This window comes from Octopus bimaculoides, chromosome 8 (genome assembly GCF_046866305.1).
Source record: "Octopus bimaculoides isolate indiv1 chromosome 8, ASM4686630v1, whole genome shotgun sequence".
NCBI lineage: Eukaryota > Metazoa > Mollusca > Cephalopoda > Octopoda > Octopodidae > Octopus > Octopus bimaculoides.
Window position 1 is genome coordinate 53,456,103 of NC_142935.1, and position 17,595 is coordinate 53,473,697.

Below are 17,595 nucleotides of genomic sequence, written 5' to 3' on the forward strand. Positions count from 1 at the left end.
ATCTGTAGTAGCTCAAGTTAGCAGAGACACACTTCTGTGTGTGTGTGTGTGTGTATGTGTGCGTGTGTGTTCTGTTGTGGAGAAAAAATACAATTTCTCAGAATATTTTGCATAATAATTTTAAAGAAATCTGGACACCTATCTTACTGCTAACCATTCAACTTCAAATTACAATTGTTAATTGTTGAAAGTCAAGTAGACTGAGATGTACATATAGTGTTATCGTATGGAGTGGAAGTTCAATACGAAGTTTTGAACTCCTTATCTTGTGTTTAGTAATCCATTACCTTAAATTTGAAGCCAGTACGTCTTTAAGCATTATTTTACTGGGTTTAGTTTTTCGACCGTCTTCATGATGGGGTATCACTTTCAAAAATTTAATTGATCATACTGACCTCAGTACATATTTCAGTCTGTCATTTATTTTACAGATTGCTGCTTGATGAACTGCTAACTTTGAGACATAATGGGACACAATAGTTGATTTAACAACAAATGTAAACACACATCGACACACACACGCATTAGGTGCCAGAATGACTGTGTGGTTGAGAAGTTTACTTCCCAACCACACAGTCATTCTGCATGGTACCTTGTGCAAGTGTTTTCTACTATAGCCTTAGGTCAACCACAAACTTGTGACTGAATTTGGTAGACGTAAACTGCAGCGTTGTTCATCAGAAAATGACCGAAAAACATGTTTATAAAGAAGAGCTGCTTGCTTCATACTCCTCGTGTGCTGATTGAAAGGAAGAAATAATACAATATGGCTGTAGGTCATAACATCTGGGCAACGCCGGGGTGCATTGGTAGTGTGTGTGTGTGTGTGTGTGTGTGTGTGTGTGTGTGTGTGTGTGTGTGTATATATATATATATATATATATATATATAGGAGAGTATTGTAGTTCGCTTAAAGTATCGTTTTGTTTGTAAAGAATAAAAAGTTTTGAATGGTACAACAATGCACTATAATACAAAAAGTGGACTATATACCTGCTGTAATTTAGTTATCTATAGCCTGATGATATTTCGGAATACAATTCCTTCTTCTGATATTCTTAGATGGAGTCGCTATATATATATATATATATATATATATATATATATATTATATATTTGGAACAATACTATGCTGACGAGCGAAATCTAGATTCATTCTAGTAATCGCGAAATCGGTCAATACATAGTTAAGTTATTTAAAAGAAAGTTGGTCGTCTTCTGTTTGGTTGTTTTTCCTCGCATTCGGTACTAAATGTGGTTATTTTGAGAAGTCCAGCGTGTGGCATTATTATTTTTTCTGTAGTAATGCCCATTATATAAATATAAACGAAATATATATATATATATATATATATATATATAATTTTATTCTTTTACTTGTTTCAGTTATTTGGGAATATTCTTTGTAAGCCTAGTACTTATTCTATCGTCTCTTATGCCGAACCGCTAAGTTATGGGGGCGTAAACTCACCAACATCGGTGTCAAACGATGGTGGTGGGGGACAAACACAATACATACATACAAACATTGTGTTTAACGTTTTTTTGTGATGTCCTGTTTCCATATATGCTTGTATGTATACATATAGATGTCGGTATGTACATATATGATGGATATATGCATATAATTATATATTATTTATGTTATTATATATATATATATATATATCTTCTGAATTCTCACAACTGTCAGATAAACGGTTATGTGAAACTCTGAATAACTTTGTGAAGTATTTTACAGCTTCAATAAAACAGTACATACATACATACATACATGCTGAAAAGTTCTTGGCTTTGAATAAAAGAAAATACGGGAGGATCAGTTAATTATGATTTTATTTAACATATTACCCTCTCAGATTAACACACTTTTTGCAGCGGTCATTTACTGTTTCTAAGACCTGGAAAAGAATTCGGAAGTTTGGGCCGTCAACCAGGCCTTTCACAACACCCTTAAAGCCAGGAACTTTTCAGCACCCCTAGTATACAGATAGATAGATAAATAGATAGATAGATAGATAGATAGATAGATAGATAGATAGATAGATAGATAGATGCATGCACGTATGTATGTATATATGATGTATGTATGTATTTTAGAGATATTTTGCATATTTTCATTTTTCTGTTTAGATGGGGTTTTTAGAATAGATAATATAGGGTCCCTTTCTTTATATGAAGAGCACAACTTTTCGAGATTAAATACCTAATGATATAATTAAGTTTGCTATTGAATATGGGCATACAAGTAAATTTAGAACTAAGAAAGAGAAATTGTGTTTCGAAGCATATCTAAGGTTCTCTTTCTTGCTGAGTGGCTTCTCTCTAAAGCATAAATTTTGCTTTATGTCCTAAATATGTCCTAAACAACTACATCATCAGGTCAGCAGGTTTACATTCGGTGGAAGTTTTGATTGAAATATTTCACGTAAATATAGAAATTTGATTTGCAATTATGTGGTTTCGGGTTCAGTGCCACAGCGCAGCATTTTGGGCAAGTGTCTTCTACTATCGCCCCGGACCGCCCAATGTCTTATGGTAAATTTGGTAGATGGAGACTGAGAGGAAGCCCGTCATATATATATATATATATATATATATATATGTGTGTGTGTGTGTGTGTGTGTGTGTGTGTGTGTGTGTGTGTGTGTGTGTGTGTGTGTGTGTGTGTGTGTGTGTGTGTGTGTACATATACACTTGACTGCTTACTAAATATTTGTCTTAGTTACTTTAAACAGCCTGCTGCCTTTCTGTCTGTCATTCAGTCATGCTTTCACTTGATCAAGTATAATTACATGTTTTGTAACATTTAATGCTTCCTAAAATATTGTTTCGGTTCTGATTTATAATGAACAATATCTCATAAGGCTTGCTGCTAGATAAAGCTTGTCTGTGACTACAAACAAACATTGCATAGATCAGTTACTGAAAATTTACCGGTGAGATCAGTGTTCGCGTATAGATAAGATAAAAACAAAATTACTTCTTGTTTCTCTTGTCATGAGAGAGCAATTAGTATATATGAAGAATTTATTTAAGATAACAGCGGAAAACATCCTTGTTGGGAAGTTTCATGCATCAACTGCATTTAGAATCAGGACATGCATATAAAATAAGACAATTTCAAAGATCTCTTTCTTTTCTCTTTGACAGATAATGAGAAAGATGTTATTCTTAAAGCATTACCTTGATGATAGAAAATATCAGAGTTAGATTTGTTGTTGCCGCCATATTTGATTCGACTGTGCTGGAATACTTTTCTTTTTAAGAAGGAAAGTTCCCGTTCATGACCTTGTAATTAAGTAGTTCCGGTAATCACATGCATCTGGGTTCTACTACCGGCTCAGGTCGGCGCAACCTTTGTTAGTTAAACTGAGTAAACGGATACCGTGATAAAAGCCTGTCGGATAGCTTTAATAGTTCTTGAGTGGAAAATTCAATCCGTCACCCGGTTTAACACAACCACTTCTCGTTAGGTATCTTTAGCATAATCCACTCCGATGCAAGTATTCAGATCGAGTGTCTGAGTTGAGGATACCAGTGACTCGTGGTTTATTCCTACTTTTCTTCCTACCAGTTTCAAAGGCTCTGCAAAATGGTAATAGGCATTACCCTTCTTCTAAGTCATAAAAAAAAGCAAATTATTATGGATGAAATAAGGTATCTCCATGCCGAGATCTCTCTGTTTGGTCAAGTTAGTTAATCTTTAAACAGAGAAATTACAAATAAACCAAAATCTCATTTTTATAACCAGAAGAGATATGGAAAATTTTAAATGTCTATTTTCTGTGATTGTTTTTAATCGACGGTAACCACGAAGAGATGTTAAGAAACAGAAATGAATGTTGTGATGTTTATACTTTTCCTTATCTCTTATACTACATATTATGTTGAGTTTTCGACAAATCCGTTACGCTACTTGGTCTTAGTTCCTGCCTAGATTCGCTTTATTTTTATTGAGAAATTCACTGGGAAAAGTATGAACGCTCGCAACTCGCCATCACATGAGAATCAACAGCACTGCAGTCTGTGTAAAAATCAGTTGTCAAAATAATTTTGTTAAAAATTTATTATTTTGTAAATTTATTTTATCTGAAGCTATCAGGTTTTGTATCTTTCCTCACTTACGAATACGGATTGGTTTTGACAATTCAATTTAATAGCAGTTTACACTGCTAGAAGTTTTATATAGTAAATTGCACTACTGCAAGAAGGAAACTAGCCATGCTTGCCATGGCACACTACTTCAGAATATAGGGCCAACTGCTAAGAAATGAAATTAACAATTTACCCCGAAGACATTTTTGTTCATACGCACGCACGGAGCTCGAAGTTTTTAAGACTGGGAAAACTTTTAGAGCTAGGGAAAGTTGTGCATTCGTGCATTTCCCAAAGGCATCAATGACGTAAGTGAAATGAAGCTGTTCAAAATGGAAAATGAAATAAGTTCGCAACCCTAGCTGATCGAAAACATTCTGCCATGCTGTCAGTAAAATACTGACGCATAGGAGATAGGCATAAAGCTTAAGCATTTTGAAGAACTAGAAAAGATGGCGACTCACCATGGTTAGTCAACATTTTGCAATAGTTTAGCTAACGGCACACACACACACGCGCGCGCATGCATAGCTTTTAGCAGCATAAACTGTTATTAAATTAAATTGATGAAAGCTTTTCATATCAAATGGGTAAAGACACAAAACCTGACTTCACTTGATACCTTTATTCGTTTCCTACATTCGTTTCCTACAGTGAGGAAGCCTCTAAGTGGCTACTCCACCCGCAAGAAACAGCAGCTAATTTCGCTTCAGATTACACTAGGACATCTTTAACAAGACAAATAACTTTTTTCCGCTAACGCGAAGAAAAATTAATAAAGCGGGTATGGAAACATGGTGTTAACCTGCATAATTAAAATAGCGAAATAAAGTGAGATGTGACATGCGCATTTCATTTTTATTATTCTCTGCCGTTTTACGAATCTAGTGTGCACATGCACATATTTCTCTTTTCGGTTCCTATGTATGTATGTATGTATGTATGTATGTATGTATGTATGTATGTATGTATGCATGTATGTATGTATGTATAAGGACGCATGGTCTAGTGGTTAGCATGTTGCACTCAGGACCGCGAGATGGTAGTTTCAATTCCTGGACCGGGTGGTGCGTTGTGTTCTGGAGCAAAATACTTCATCTTACGTTGCTCTACGATCACTTCGACACCTGACGTGTGGTACGCAGTGCACCTGTTCAGGTAACACTGATTTGATGAAGGGAGTGAGCTAATGCACAGTACATTCATTTGATCACTATAAACAGTCATTTGTGCAGTTTCTTCAGCAACGAACTGCAGAATCGTCTCGGACTACGAGATACTACCACTGCCTGGAATTGAACTCGTGTAAGCATAATAATAATAATAATAATAATAATAATAATAATAATAATAATAATAATAATAATAAATAAAAGCTAATAAACCGGATATTATCATAAAAGATCAGACAAAGAAGACGTGTTTATTAATTGACATGAGTATTCCCTGTGATCATAATATAGCGGCGAAAGAATTTGACAAGATCAGTAAATATAAAGACTTGCTAATAGAAATTGAAAAAGTGTGGCACCTCAAGGCGACTACCATACCAGTGATTGTAGGATCTCTAGGAATGATAAAAAAAGGTACTGAAATCTATTTGAAAATGATACCAGGCTTACCATCTCTACAGGAGGTGCAAAAAAATCGTGCTAACTGGAACGACTCATGTACTAAGAAAAACATTATCGCTGTGAAAACAACATCCATTCATGATTTTTTTCTTTTTTTTCTTAAATACATGTTTTACCTATGAATTTGCGTGTGTAAATTGGGAATGCATACAACGTTTCTCTGCCCTAGGTGTACGGAAAACAGTCGGCGAGAAATGGGAAAAAATTTGAAGAAAGAAGAAAAAAAAACATAATAATAATAATAACGATAATAATAAGCTGGGTATGTATTCAAAAGCCGCCAACAAAAAGTCAACTATTTGTTATTCATGGATGACCTCAAACTTTATGGTAAAGATGAAGCTCAGGTCAGTTCCCTCGTTGATACGGTGTATACCTTCAGTGCTGATATCAGAATGGAGTTCGGACTGAGAAAGTGTGGTGTGTTAGTCTTGAAGAGAGGCAAAAACAAATGTATGAACGAGCTAACGATACCGTCGGGAGAGGTTATGAAACAGATAGAAGAGACGGGCTATAAGTACTTGGGGATTTTGGAAATGGATAAATTGATGGAGAAAGAAATGACAGAAACATTTAAGGTGGAGTACTTGTGCAGACTGAGACTGATCCTTAAATCGAAATTAAACAGATGGAATAAGATTGAAGCTATCAACATTTAGGTGGTTTCACTCTTTAGATATGCAGCAGAGGTAATCGCATGGGCAGTAGACGAACTAAACAGCTTAAACAGAAAGACAAGGAAGTTGCTAACTAGATATGGGACACTCCACCCAAAAAGTGACACAGACAGACTGTATGTACCAAGAAAAAGAGGGGGAAGAGGACTTATTGGATGTGAGCACAATATTAGAGTAGGAGAAAACAACATAGTATGGTATGTAAAAATTGTCACAGAACCGCTAACATTAGAAGTAAGACGGTCAGGCTTGTGTAGGATGAAAGATTGCAAAGATAAAGCACTGTACAAGCAATTGAAAATGAATGAAACTGAAAATAGGTGGGCAAAGAAAAGAATGTATGGACAATTTCATAGGGATGTTGAAGATAAGACATACAGAGAAAAAAGATGGCTGTAGATGACTAAAAGTGATTTAGAACCGGAAACGGAGTCTCTAATCTGTGCTGCTCAAGAGCAAGCACTAAGAACAAACTACATAAAATACAGAATAGACAACAAATCAGAAAGTGATAAGTACAGAATCTGTGGACAAAAGAATGAAACCGTATGGCATATTACCAGCCAATGTACGCCACTAGCCCAGAAGGAATATAAGAGACGCCATGACAATATAGCAAGGCTTGTCCATTGGACACTTTGCAACAAGTATGGACGTGACAGAGCAAAAAATTGGTACGACTATAAACCCGAAGGCATCATAAAAAATAATAATGCAAAGATCCTATGGGATTTTATGATTCAGTGCGACCATAAGATAGAGAATAGGAAACCAGACATAGTCTTAATTGAGAAAGAAAACAAACTATGCTGGATTATAGATATAGCATGCCCAACTGAAAACAGGGTATGCGATAAGGAAAAAAGAAAAGTCGATAGATATGACAGGTTAGCTTGGGAGGTTAAGCAGTTGTAGTCAATGAAAAAGGTAGTAGTAGTACCAATAATTGTCGGAGCCCTGGGAACAGTGAGTAAAAATTTTGAGAAGAACATGGAACAAATAGGGGTCGCAATAAGGGTGGAGCACTTGCAGAAAACAGCACTGCTTGGAACCGCTCGAATACTCTGGAAGGTGCTCGAAAAATAAGAGGTGTTACCTTAGTTCACTGGTAGTGAACAGCTGACACCATAGTACATCTCCAGCGTTAGAAACTGTGCAAAGGCAATAATAATAATAATAATAATAATAATAATAATAATAATAATAATAATAATAATAATAATAATAATAACAACAACATCGAAAAATACCTTAGGAATGAGAACCCAGGTTCGAAATTTCTCCAAGACACCTGATGAAGGCTGGAGGGTCTATCAACCGAAACGTTGTGTTAACAACAAACAAGATGAGGACAAATATCCGTCAAATGTAAATAATGTAAATAATGTTTATAATCAACCTATTCGTAAATAATGATTTCAAATTTTTGCACAAGGCTAGAAGTTTCGGAGGAGGGAATAAATTGATTATTGATCCCAGAGTTCAATTGGTACTTATCTTATCGACCCCGAAAGGAGGGAAGGCATTTGAATTCAGAACATGAAGTTGAAAAAAAATGCCGCTAAGCATTCTTCCCGGGGTGGTAACTTTTCTGTTAGCTTGCCGCCTTAACCAACCAATAAATATTGATTTCAAATTTTGGCACAAGGCCAGCTATTTCGGGGAAGGAGGTGAATCGATTGCATCGACCCCAGTACTCAACTGGTACTTATTTGTCGACCCCGAAATGATGAAAGGTAAAGTCAACCTCGGCTTAATTTGAACATAAAGACGGACAAATATCGCGAAGTATTTTGCCCGGCGTGCTAACGATTCTGCCAACTCGCTGCCTTCCTACCAGTAGATATTATTTTCTACCATAGGCAATAGGCCTGACAATTTTGGGGGATAGGTGATAGTCGATGTAATCGACCCCAGTGCTCAAATGGTACTTAATTTATCGACTCGTAAAGAATGTAAAAACAGACGAAATGCCGCTAAGCATTTTGACCGGCGCAGTAACGATTCTGCCAGCTCGCCGCCTTCCTAACAGTAAATATTATAATGAAAAACCAAATAAAGAAGTTTTTACGCGGTTGCTTGACCTGGCAGAAATAACCGAATTTCCTTCAAGTATCACCGCCATGAAAGTGTTTCTGAACCATTTTTTTCTTTTTTTACCTATGGATCCATTTGATTTTTATTTTACTCGGATGGACCCTCGTAGCCATTCAATGTTTTAAAACATCATAAATTACAGACTGTCCTCATTTAACGACCGAGTTACGTTCCAACAGCCCCGTCGTTAAGCAAATTCGTCGTTAAACAAATATTCATAGGGTACGTATTTTTTTTTTTATAGGCATAGTGTACTGTACGTACATATAAAAACAGAATACCGTACTGTATAAAGTATATGCAGTATAGGGTCAAGAATCACTAACATAAATTGTTGAAAAATTAATAAGTAACAGTAAGATTATCACAAGGAAAACCTTAAAAGTTAGGATATGGATGCTGTATTATTGTAGCTCAGACATCGTAAGTATGTTTGTGATTCCAGGCCCAGTACATAAGATGCCTAATAAACCTTTCTCGGGATTATATAGAAAAGGTGAAAAGGTTTAAAGGAAACTCAAACAATAACTTTGTTTTACTTTGGATAAAGATTACAAAAGCAACTCATTCTTGACATCGAAATGCATGAAAAATCCCGTCAGTGTTGTTTGCTTTGTTATCTTCTTTTTTCGTCATAAATTTCTCGATAACATCGTCATAAATTTCTCGATAACATCGTCATAAATTTCTCAATAACACGTTCTCGTACAGCGCACAATACGACAGTCAAAGTTTTTAAGTTTTTATACTTTGTAAAATATGTAATGATGGCGCGTAAAGTTCGTCGTAACTCCGAGTGGTCGTTAAATAGGTAGGTCGTTAAATGAGGACAGTCTGTATAATTATTATTACCAGGGATTGTAGAAAAAATTGTATAACTGGGAATTGTATAAAAAAATTTTAATAACTTATTAATTGTAGAAGTATAACCAATTTATTGCAGTTAACTTGTAGCAACAAAATCTTATATCGACCCTGGTTAAGAATCGCCATCCTAAACAGACTTTGTCTAAGAAGAAAAGACGAAAATGATATAGTGACAATTGAAACGCCTTTCATCATTGATAAGTTTGCACGATAGGACTGAACGGACTACAGTAAAAAAATAAATAAATAAATAAATAAATAAATAACTTAAAACGATAAAAGAAAAACACGTCAGCTAATGTCAAATATAGAGTATGACGAAATAACAGAGACATGCTAGAAAAATAAGTACACGACACTTTTATCAGTGTCTGTGTGAAGAAATACTTCCTGTATAAATATGGAAATGTCGCGTGTTGTAAAAGCATGTGACATGATAGTGAAAAGAATCACTAGGTAACCTACAATAGAGCATATTATTATCATTTAGATAAAGACTGTCCTCATGTTACAGAATCAAAGCGTTTCTGAAAATCTTGACGTAACGGGAAATTAATTTTCCTGATGGCTTTCAAGGTACAGGAACTCCCACATGTTACAGAATCAAAGCGTTCCTGAAAATCTTAACGTAATGCGAAATTAATTTTCCTAGTGGCTATTATGGTATAACTATAGATTATATTGTTTAAATACAGGAATCCCTTCACGTTACGGAATCAACGCGTTCCTGAACATTTTGACGTAACGCGAAATTAATTTTCTTGCTGACTTTTAAGCTATAACTATAGAGCATATTATTGTTTAAATACAGGAACCCCCTTATGTTACGGAATCAATGCGCTCCTGATAGTCTTGACGCAATGCGAAACTAATTTTCCTATTGGTTTTCATGCTATAACTATAAAGCATAAAATGAATTATTAGCGACGGAAGCAGTATTAATATCAAAAAGTAACCTTTATATTCTAATTAACATGGTTGCCTGAGTGCTTGAGAGTCTCTCAAGGCTAATAACGCAGTATTCGGTATTCTATCAAGACGCCCATGTTAAGTTGTATATAGGGCATATTATTATTTAAATACCGGAATCTCATACGGAAACCTAGAAAACTCATGTCGTAATGAATTTTTTTTTTTTGTAAGTGAATGGACGGCAAAAACAACCGTAACAATAAGAATAAAACGGTGATCTTACTGTATGAGTCCTAAATATCGGCCTTTTCCGTAAAAAGTGTTTTCGGCGATCTTTGCGAAAGATCGGCCTTTTCCGTAAAAAGTGTTGGAGAGAAACAGGGAAACGACGTCATAAAAGCGAAAGACATACAGAGAGCGCGATTTATTTTGAAGGGTTTAGGGTTAGGGTTAGGGTTAGGATTTGGTTTTTAGGGTTTGGGTTAGGGAATTCCGTCCCTAACAGTAACCGTAACCCTAACCCTAAACACTAACCCTAACCCTAAAACCCTAACCCTGACACTAAAACCCTAACCCTAACACCGTAGTGAAGATCGTGCGGGTGTTATGGAAAAGGCCGATCTTTGGTAAAGATCGTCGAAGACACTTCTTACGGAAAAGACCGATATTTAGGACTCGTACCGTAAGATCGCCAATAAAACAACCAACACAACCACTTATTCTTCTGATTTTTTTCAGTGCTTCAACTTTAAAGCTGCGGTCATACTGGGGCACCACCATTTTATGCGTGAAAATAATTTCTAAACATGCATAAAAAACATTTGGAGAGAAATACATTTATGTAGGTGGTGAAGGTCGATAGATAGATAGATAGATAATTAGGGTTAACCTTCGTTTGACTTGCAGAACTGTTATTTGGATCAACTGGTTTTGTTCGTTAATTTCCGTAAAGTTTATTTATTTATTTATTTTTGTTTTAAAGTGAAAGAGAGAAGAAAGTGAAAGATGTAGGTATGTGTATATGAAATGGACGTGTGTGTGTGTGTGTGTGTGTGTGTGTGTGTGTGAGAGAGAGAGAGAGAGAGAGAGAGAGAGAGAGAGAGAGAGAGAGAGAGAGAGAGAGAGAGAGAGAGAAAGAGAAAGTGAGTGAAGTGGTGTGTTGTCATGTATACGTACATACATAAATACGTATGCATATATCTTTTTTGTATATATGTGTGCGCGTGTGTGTGTATGTGTGTGTGTGTGTGTGTGTGTGTGTGTGTGAGAGAGAGAGAGAGAGAGAGAGAGAGAGATAGAGAGAGAGAGAGAGAGAGAGAGAGTGTCACTTAGACATATATGCAAGAAAATACATGAGAACACACCTTTACTCTCGATTGTTTGCCTCAAAGCTTGAGAGCTATGCCAGTAGAGCACAAGCTTCTGGTCCCATATTGGACAGGTCAAAGGATAGAAGCCAGACTAATGTGGACTACTTCTTCCCAGAGATAAAAGTGAGTATGTGTAGGGCCAACATCCCTCACTAGAAAAAAATAATGCTAAGTTACCGAGGCTATGATGACAAATCAAAACCAACATGACCTGGGACAGGAAAACTTCTCGTAACGAAACATATGTCGCGGTGCAACAAAATCTGAAAGGAAGTTGTAAGAAGCCAGGGATCGAACTGGAAAGAAGCGGAAAAGTCAGTCCAAAGTCGAAAGCAGGGGAGAAAAGTGGTCGATGGTCGATGAATTGTAAGGAATGAGGGATTCAAGTAAGCGAGGGAGCAAGTATGTAAATAAATGAAATACAAATAAAGGAACCAAAAATTTTAAAGAAAAAATAAAAAGAGTACAAAAAGAAAATTAGATTAGTTGCACATATTGTCAAGTATTAATTAAGATAATCTTTTCTACTCTAGGCACAAGACCCGAAATTTTTGAGGAGGGGGCCAGTCGATTAGATCGACCCAGTACGCAACTGGTACTTAATTTATCGATCCCGAAAGGATGAAGGAAAAGTCGACCTCGGCGGAATTTGAACTCAGAATGTAAAGACAGACGAAATACCACTAAGTATAAAAATAAAGGAACCAAAAATTTTAAAGGAAAAATAAAAAGAGTACAATAAGAAAATTAGATTAGTTGTAGTAGTTGCACACATTGTCAAGAATTAATTAATTAAGATAATCAGTAGCTGTCCGGTTGTGTTTTAATATAATGAATTAGAAATGAATTGAACGGAAAAACAAGAGACTAGAAGAAGGCAAATTATGTTATGAATTATATAACCTGTCAATTGTATTTGGATGTTGAAAGGATTTAAAGAATCAATATGGGTATCCAATCTCTTTGTCTTTGGATAAAGATGCTTCTTTTTCTCTTTCTTGGAGTTCTCATCACTTTTCAAATTTCTAAAATCTGTCCCTATTTTTATGAGATACATATTTAATACTCTTATAGTTATTTCTAATTCTGGCTTTCAGTTACTGTTGCAATTTTCTGCCACAGAAAAGAAACTAGAGCAAATTATGAGAATATTAAACAAAAAAGAAAGAAATGTTTATTCAGAGATTTTTCGCTTACTTGCTGGGTCTGGAGGAAGGGGCAACGCTCACGGCCTTCGCTTCCCCCTATCCCCACTTGACTGGTGAGATTGATGGGCTTTATTGTTTCTCTTGAACGTCAACGCCAGTAGGAAACATGAGCAGGAGGGAATTCCGGAGGGTCGATAATCTGGGAAAGAAGGACTGGTTTGAGTGATTAGTGAGAGACCTAATGTAGGGTAGGGTTGGTCGCACATAACAAGAGTAATGAGAGGAAGAGAAACGAGTATAAAAGTAAGCCTAAATGGAGATGGCATGAGTCCAGTCTTGTTTGAGGAGTAAAGGCCTATTGTAGTCGAAATAGGAAAAAAAAAGCAGAGAGAGGAGGCAGCACGCCCGTAGGCCAGAGGTTAGATAGTATCTGTAAGTGACTTTATAGCAATCAACCGGATGGCCTTTTACAATCTAGGATGTTTGTATGAGCAGCAGCAGATAAGTAAAACATATACATCAAAGAAACTGGGAATTTAGAATATAATTAAAACACATGAGATAAGAAAACGAAAATTACCATTAAGATAACGACAATGAAATATGTAATGACAAACACTTGCATGGCCTGAATTCAGCATAACTAGAACAAGGACTGAAATATGTAAATGGACACGGCCACGGCTGTTGTGTTCTATCACACTGCACGAAATATTGTATAAATCAGAGCCGGATAGAGGCCCTAAGCACTTAAAAGATTTTGATGCATTCATATATATGTAATTTAAAATATAAATAATAATAAACCGTAACATTGGTTTTTATCTTTCAAAATGAAACAAAACTAACAGTCCGATAGGAAATAACGTTTATTTTTGTATACTTCCACTTTATTTATATTCGAAAAGTCTTCTCCTACTTATTTTTTCTTTTTAATTGCAAAGTCTTTTCTCAGATCCTCATTTTGACAAATGAACACTTCGAAGTTATATTTCACTTCGAATATTATTTTAGCAAGTTTAAAGTGATTTCTTTTGTGCCGTAAACCTTTTACTAATTCTGTGGTACCTTTTTCCCTTAAACCTGGAACATAACTGAGAACCCATAGGGTGTCCGTCCGGATAATGTATACCTCCAAACTCACATTAATACACACACGCACACTCATACATACATACATACATACATACATACATACATACATACATACATACAGATATCTTCCGCGTTACGACAACTTCAGATTACAGTATTTCATGCTGGGGACAGAATGGAGATATAGATCGCATCTAGGTGACCTTAGGAGAGGGGAGGGGTGAGCCAGAAGAAAGCGAGCAAGATACTCGGGTGTAATAGACTCAATGCTAAGGGTAGTGGCGTCACGATTATCATCAAAGACTGTGCTCTTTGCATTACGTTATATTTCACCTTTGGACTGCGGTGGACCCATGTGCTCATGCGACAGTGAGACATGCGAGTAATATCTGAGTCGAAACCTGAATCGTATAATTGCAAGTGGCTGTGTGGTAAGAGGCTCGCTTCCCAACCAAATAGTTCCGGGTTCAGTCCCACTGCGTGGCGCTTTGGGCAAGTGTCTTCTTCTATAGCCACAGGCCGACCAAAGCCTTGTGAGTGGATTTCGTAGACCGAAACTGAAATGAGCCCGTCACATATATATATATATATATATATATATATATATATATAGGAGAGTGTACGAAAAAAAAAACAACAACAGACGAGGACAGGTGGTGTAAACAACAAAAGGATGTATTAGTATGACGCTCGGGAATACGGAAAGTCTTTAACGTTTCGAGCTACGCTCTTCAACAGAAAGAATACGGAGAAAACAAGGAGAAAAACACGGGGGGAAAAATGAATAGTCACTGGTCAACGATCTATATGCATGCATGTATGTATGTATGTATGTATGTAAGTATGTATGTATGTCTAAATCGAACTTCACCACCACCACAATGCATCAACACCAATATAATCACTGCCATTACCGACCCACCAACTAAAGAGCAAGAAAAAAAAAACCAGACACTAAAAACTTGGGACATAATCACACAAACAGCAGTCAATAAGGATGCCTTAATGTGATAGCTCTATCTATCAGAAAGAACAGCCAATTTGCCTTTGAATTACATTATACTGTTTAAAAAAATTGGTTACAACGTACATTGTATAATATACCTTAAAGGATAGATCGTATAATGCAATTCGAAATACACTATGGATTGTTATAATTGAAACACCGTTGGTCATAGGTGTACTTAATAAAGGATGACTTGGTACTTAACCACAATGATTAATTTTTGACATAGGCACAAGGCCAGAAATTAGAGGGGATAATTGTTAAATCGTCCCAGCATTTGAATAGCACTTCACTTTATCAACCCCTGACAGGTTGAGTGACAAAGCTAGCCGTTGACTTCAAGGAATGAGTGGAGATTTGAAATCAGAATTTAAAGAGTCAGATGAAATACTGCAATGCATTATCCGTCTCTCTAACGATTCTGCTAAATCATCTAGACATCATCCTTAAGGACATGAGAAGGAATTATCATGTCTTTAGAAGTGTTGCATTAAATTCTCTTAATCGGTACTGCATGGCCGCAGTCAAATGACTGAAACAAGTTAGAGAATAAAAGAATAGCTCAGTAGCAAGTCAGACTATCAAAATACAAGGTATGATACATAAAGTTAAAAGACACCGGATGTGGTCGATCAAATCAACACCATTACTTTTTCTATTTGCCACATTTTGCTGAACGCTGAAGTACAGAGACGTAAGTAAACTAACACTGTGTATTTTCCCACTCTCTCCCTCTCTCTCTCCCTCTCTCTCTCTCTATCACACACACACAACATTAACCTGTGAAGCCAACAACAGAACTTCTCGCAGGTTGTAGACCTGCAAGAATTAGAAACTAAATCCCCTTGAAATCACACCCTATCTTCTTTTAAAACGGATTGGATTATAATTGTGCCCTGAGTGCAATGTCTTTAGGAAAAAAAATAAAATAAAATACTGGGTATTCACGGCTGAATTGCTTTTGATCAATAGACCTGGTCAATTAGGGCTGATCTTGGGTTAAAAAGCAATAATAGTATCGATTAGTTCATTGTAAAACGTGAACTCTGAGAAAATGTGTAGCCTAGGGGCTAGGGTATTCGGCTCATGATCACAAGATCGTGGGTTCAGTTCCTGGACATTGTGTGTCCTTAATTAAGGCTCTTCATATCACGTCCTTTTATTCTACTCAGCTGTAATGTGTACCAGCTAGATGCTGGTGCATCCCCCTCCCTGACATGATCTTTATTGTAGGTGTTCTAGAGCAGGGGTTTTCAAACTTTTTGACTTGCGGACCCCTACCTTATAAACGCTTATGAAATTTATACATAAATATTTGCTTAAAATAACATATTTTTACATTTGTTTATTTAACAGTATTTAACAAATAGGTTTATTGTCAATTAAAAGATTTCGATTAAAAAACATATATAAAATCAAATTGCCCATAAAAAGTATTTGCTGTCTACGGACCCCCTGTCTTGTCCTTGCGGACCCCCTGTGGTCCGCGGACCACAGTTTGAAAACCCCTGTTCTAGAGAATTAAAAAGGAGACCTAGAATGACAAAGTCGTTCCTACAATAAACATCCTAACTTTTTTTCAAGTATAGTGTACCTTGAATACAAGGGCATAGACAGGTTTTAAAGTTAGGCAGAGCGAGTACATAAAAAAAGGTGCCGTGATAGATACTAAACAATTTTTTACTCATTGATTATACATTTATAAAAGGTACCAATTTTGAAAAAAATATGCTCGAGGGGATGAGGAGCGATCATTCTCCTTGTTCCTCTATTAGCCACGCGACTGCTTGTATATTATACCATCGTATGCGTCTTTATTTTGAAGGTGAAGGGGAATAATTCGTAGCAGATATGACTGCTATTTCTAGCAGATCGAATGACTACGTAGGACTTTTTGATTATAACGGCGATAGTGATGGGAGGATGGTGCATGACGGGTAAAAAAATTGAGATCCAATAGATGACGATAATTGATGATGATGTTGGCGAGAAGGAGGAGTCTTCGCAGGAGGAGGGAAGAAAGGACAAAAATAATAAAAATGAGAAAATAAACACAAGCACGAAAGCAAAATGCAAAACAAGAAAATGAAAATAATACGATAATATTCGCTACATACCTTAACCGTTTTCCTTTCTAGCACAAAATCATGTTATTAGCTACACCAGCAACAAGAGCAGTAGTTTGCAACGTATTTTATAAATCATAAAGAAAGTGGTGCGAAAGGAAACAAAAGTCCATGTTTACAGATGAATGAATGAATGAATGAATAAATAAATAAATATATATATGTATATATATATGATAAATAAATAAATTTATATGTTTGTTTGTATATGTATATCTGTAGACAGATATAGATAAATAGATAGATAGATAGAGTCACTAGTAAGATACGTGGCAGTTGGTTACGCTGATTCGAACTAAAACGTTCAGAAATGTAATGTGACTTAAAGATTTTGTATCCGTGTTCTTATATAAGTTTTTGTAATTTCTCTTTCTATTTATAGTACCTGATGAAATTGTGTTTTAAAGAGGTCACACAGGAAGATGATGTCAACTTCGTCCTTAGATAATTTTGTTTCTCTTTTCTTGCATTTCGTCTTCCCCTCCAACGCTCTTGTAAGAGTTGCCGCCATCCGGCACAGATGATTAACTTTTCTACGGGTCGAAGTGTAGACAGTTCGGGCCTC

The 17,595-nt window shown here is 36.1% G+C and overlaps 1 protein-coding gene across 1 annotated transcript in view; it reads right to left on the reverse strand.

Moving 5' to 3' along the window:
* The window catches only part of LOC106867256 (ornithine decarboxylase), a 60,895-nt gene extending 43,546 nt beyond the window's left edge, over window positions 1-17,349 (reverse strand). The window contains exon 1 of the mRNA XM_089356470.1: window positions 17,022-17,349. The gene's annotated coding sequence lies outside the window, so the exon portion shown is untranslated. The remainder of the gene's footprint in view (window positions 1-17,021) is intronic.
* Window positions 17,350-17,595: the final 246 nt, after the last annotated feature.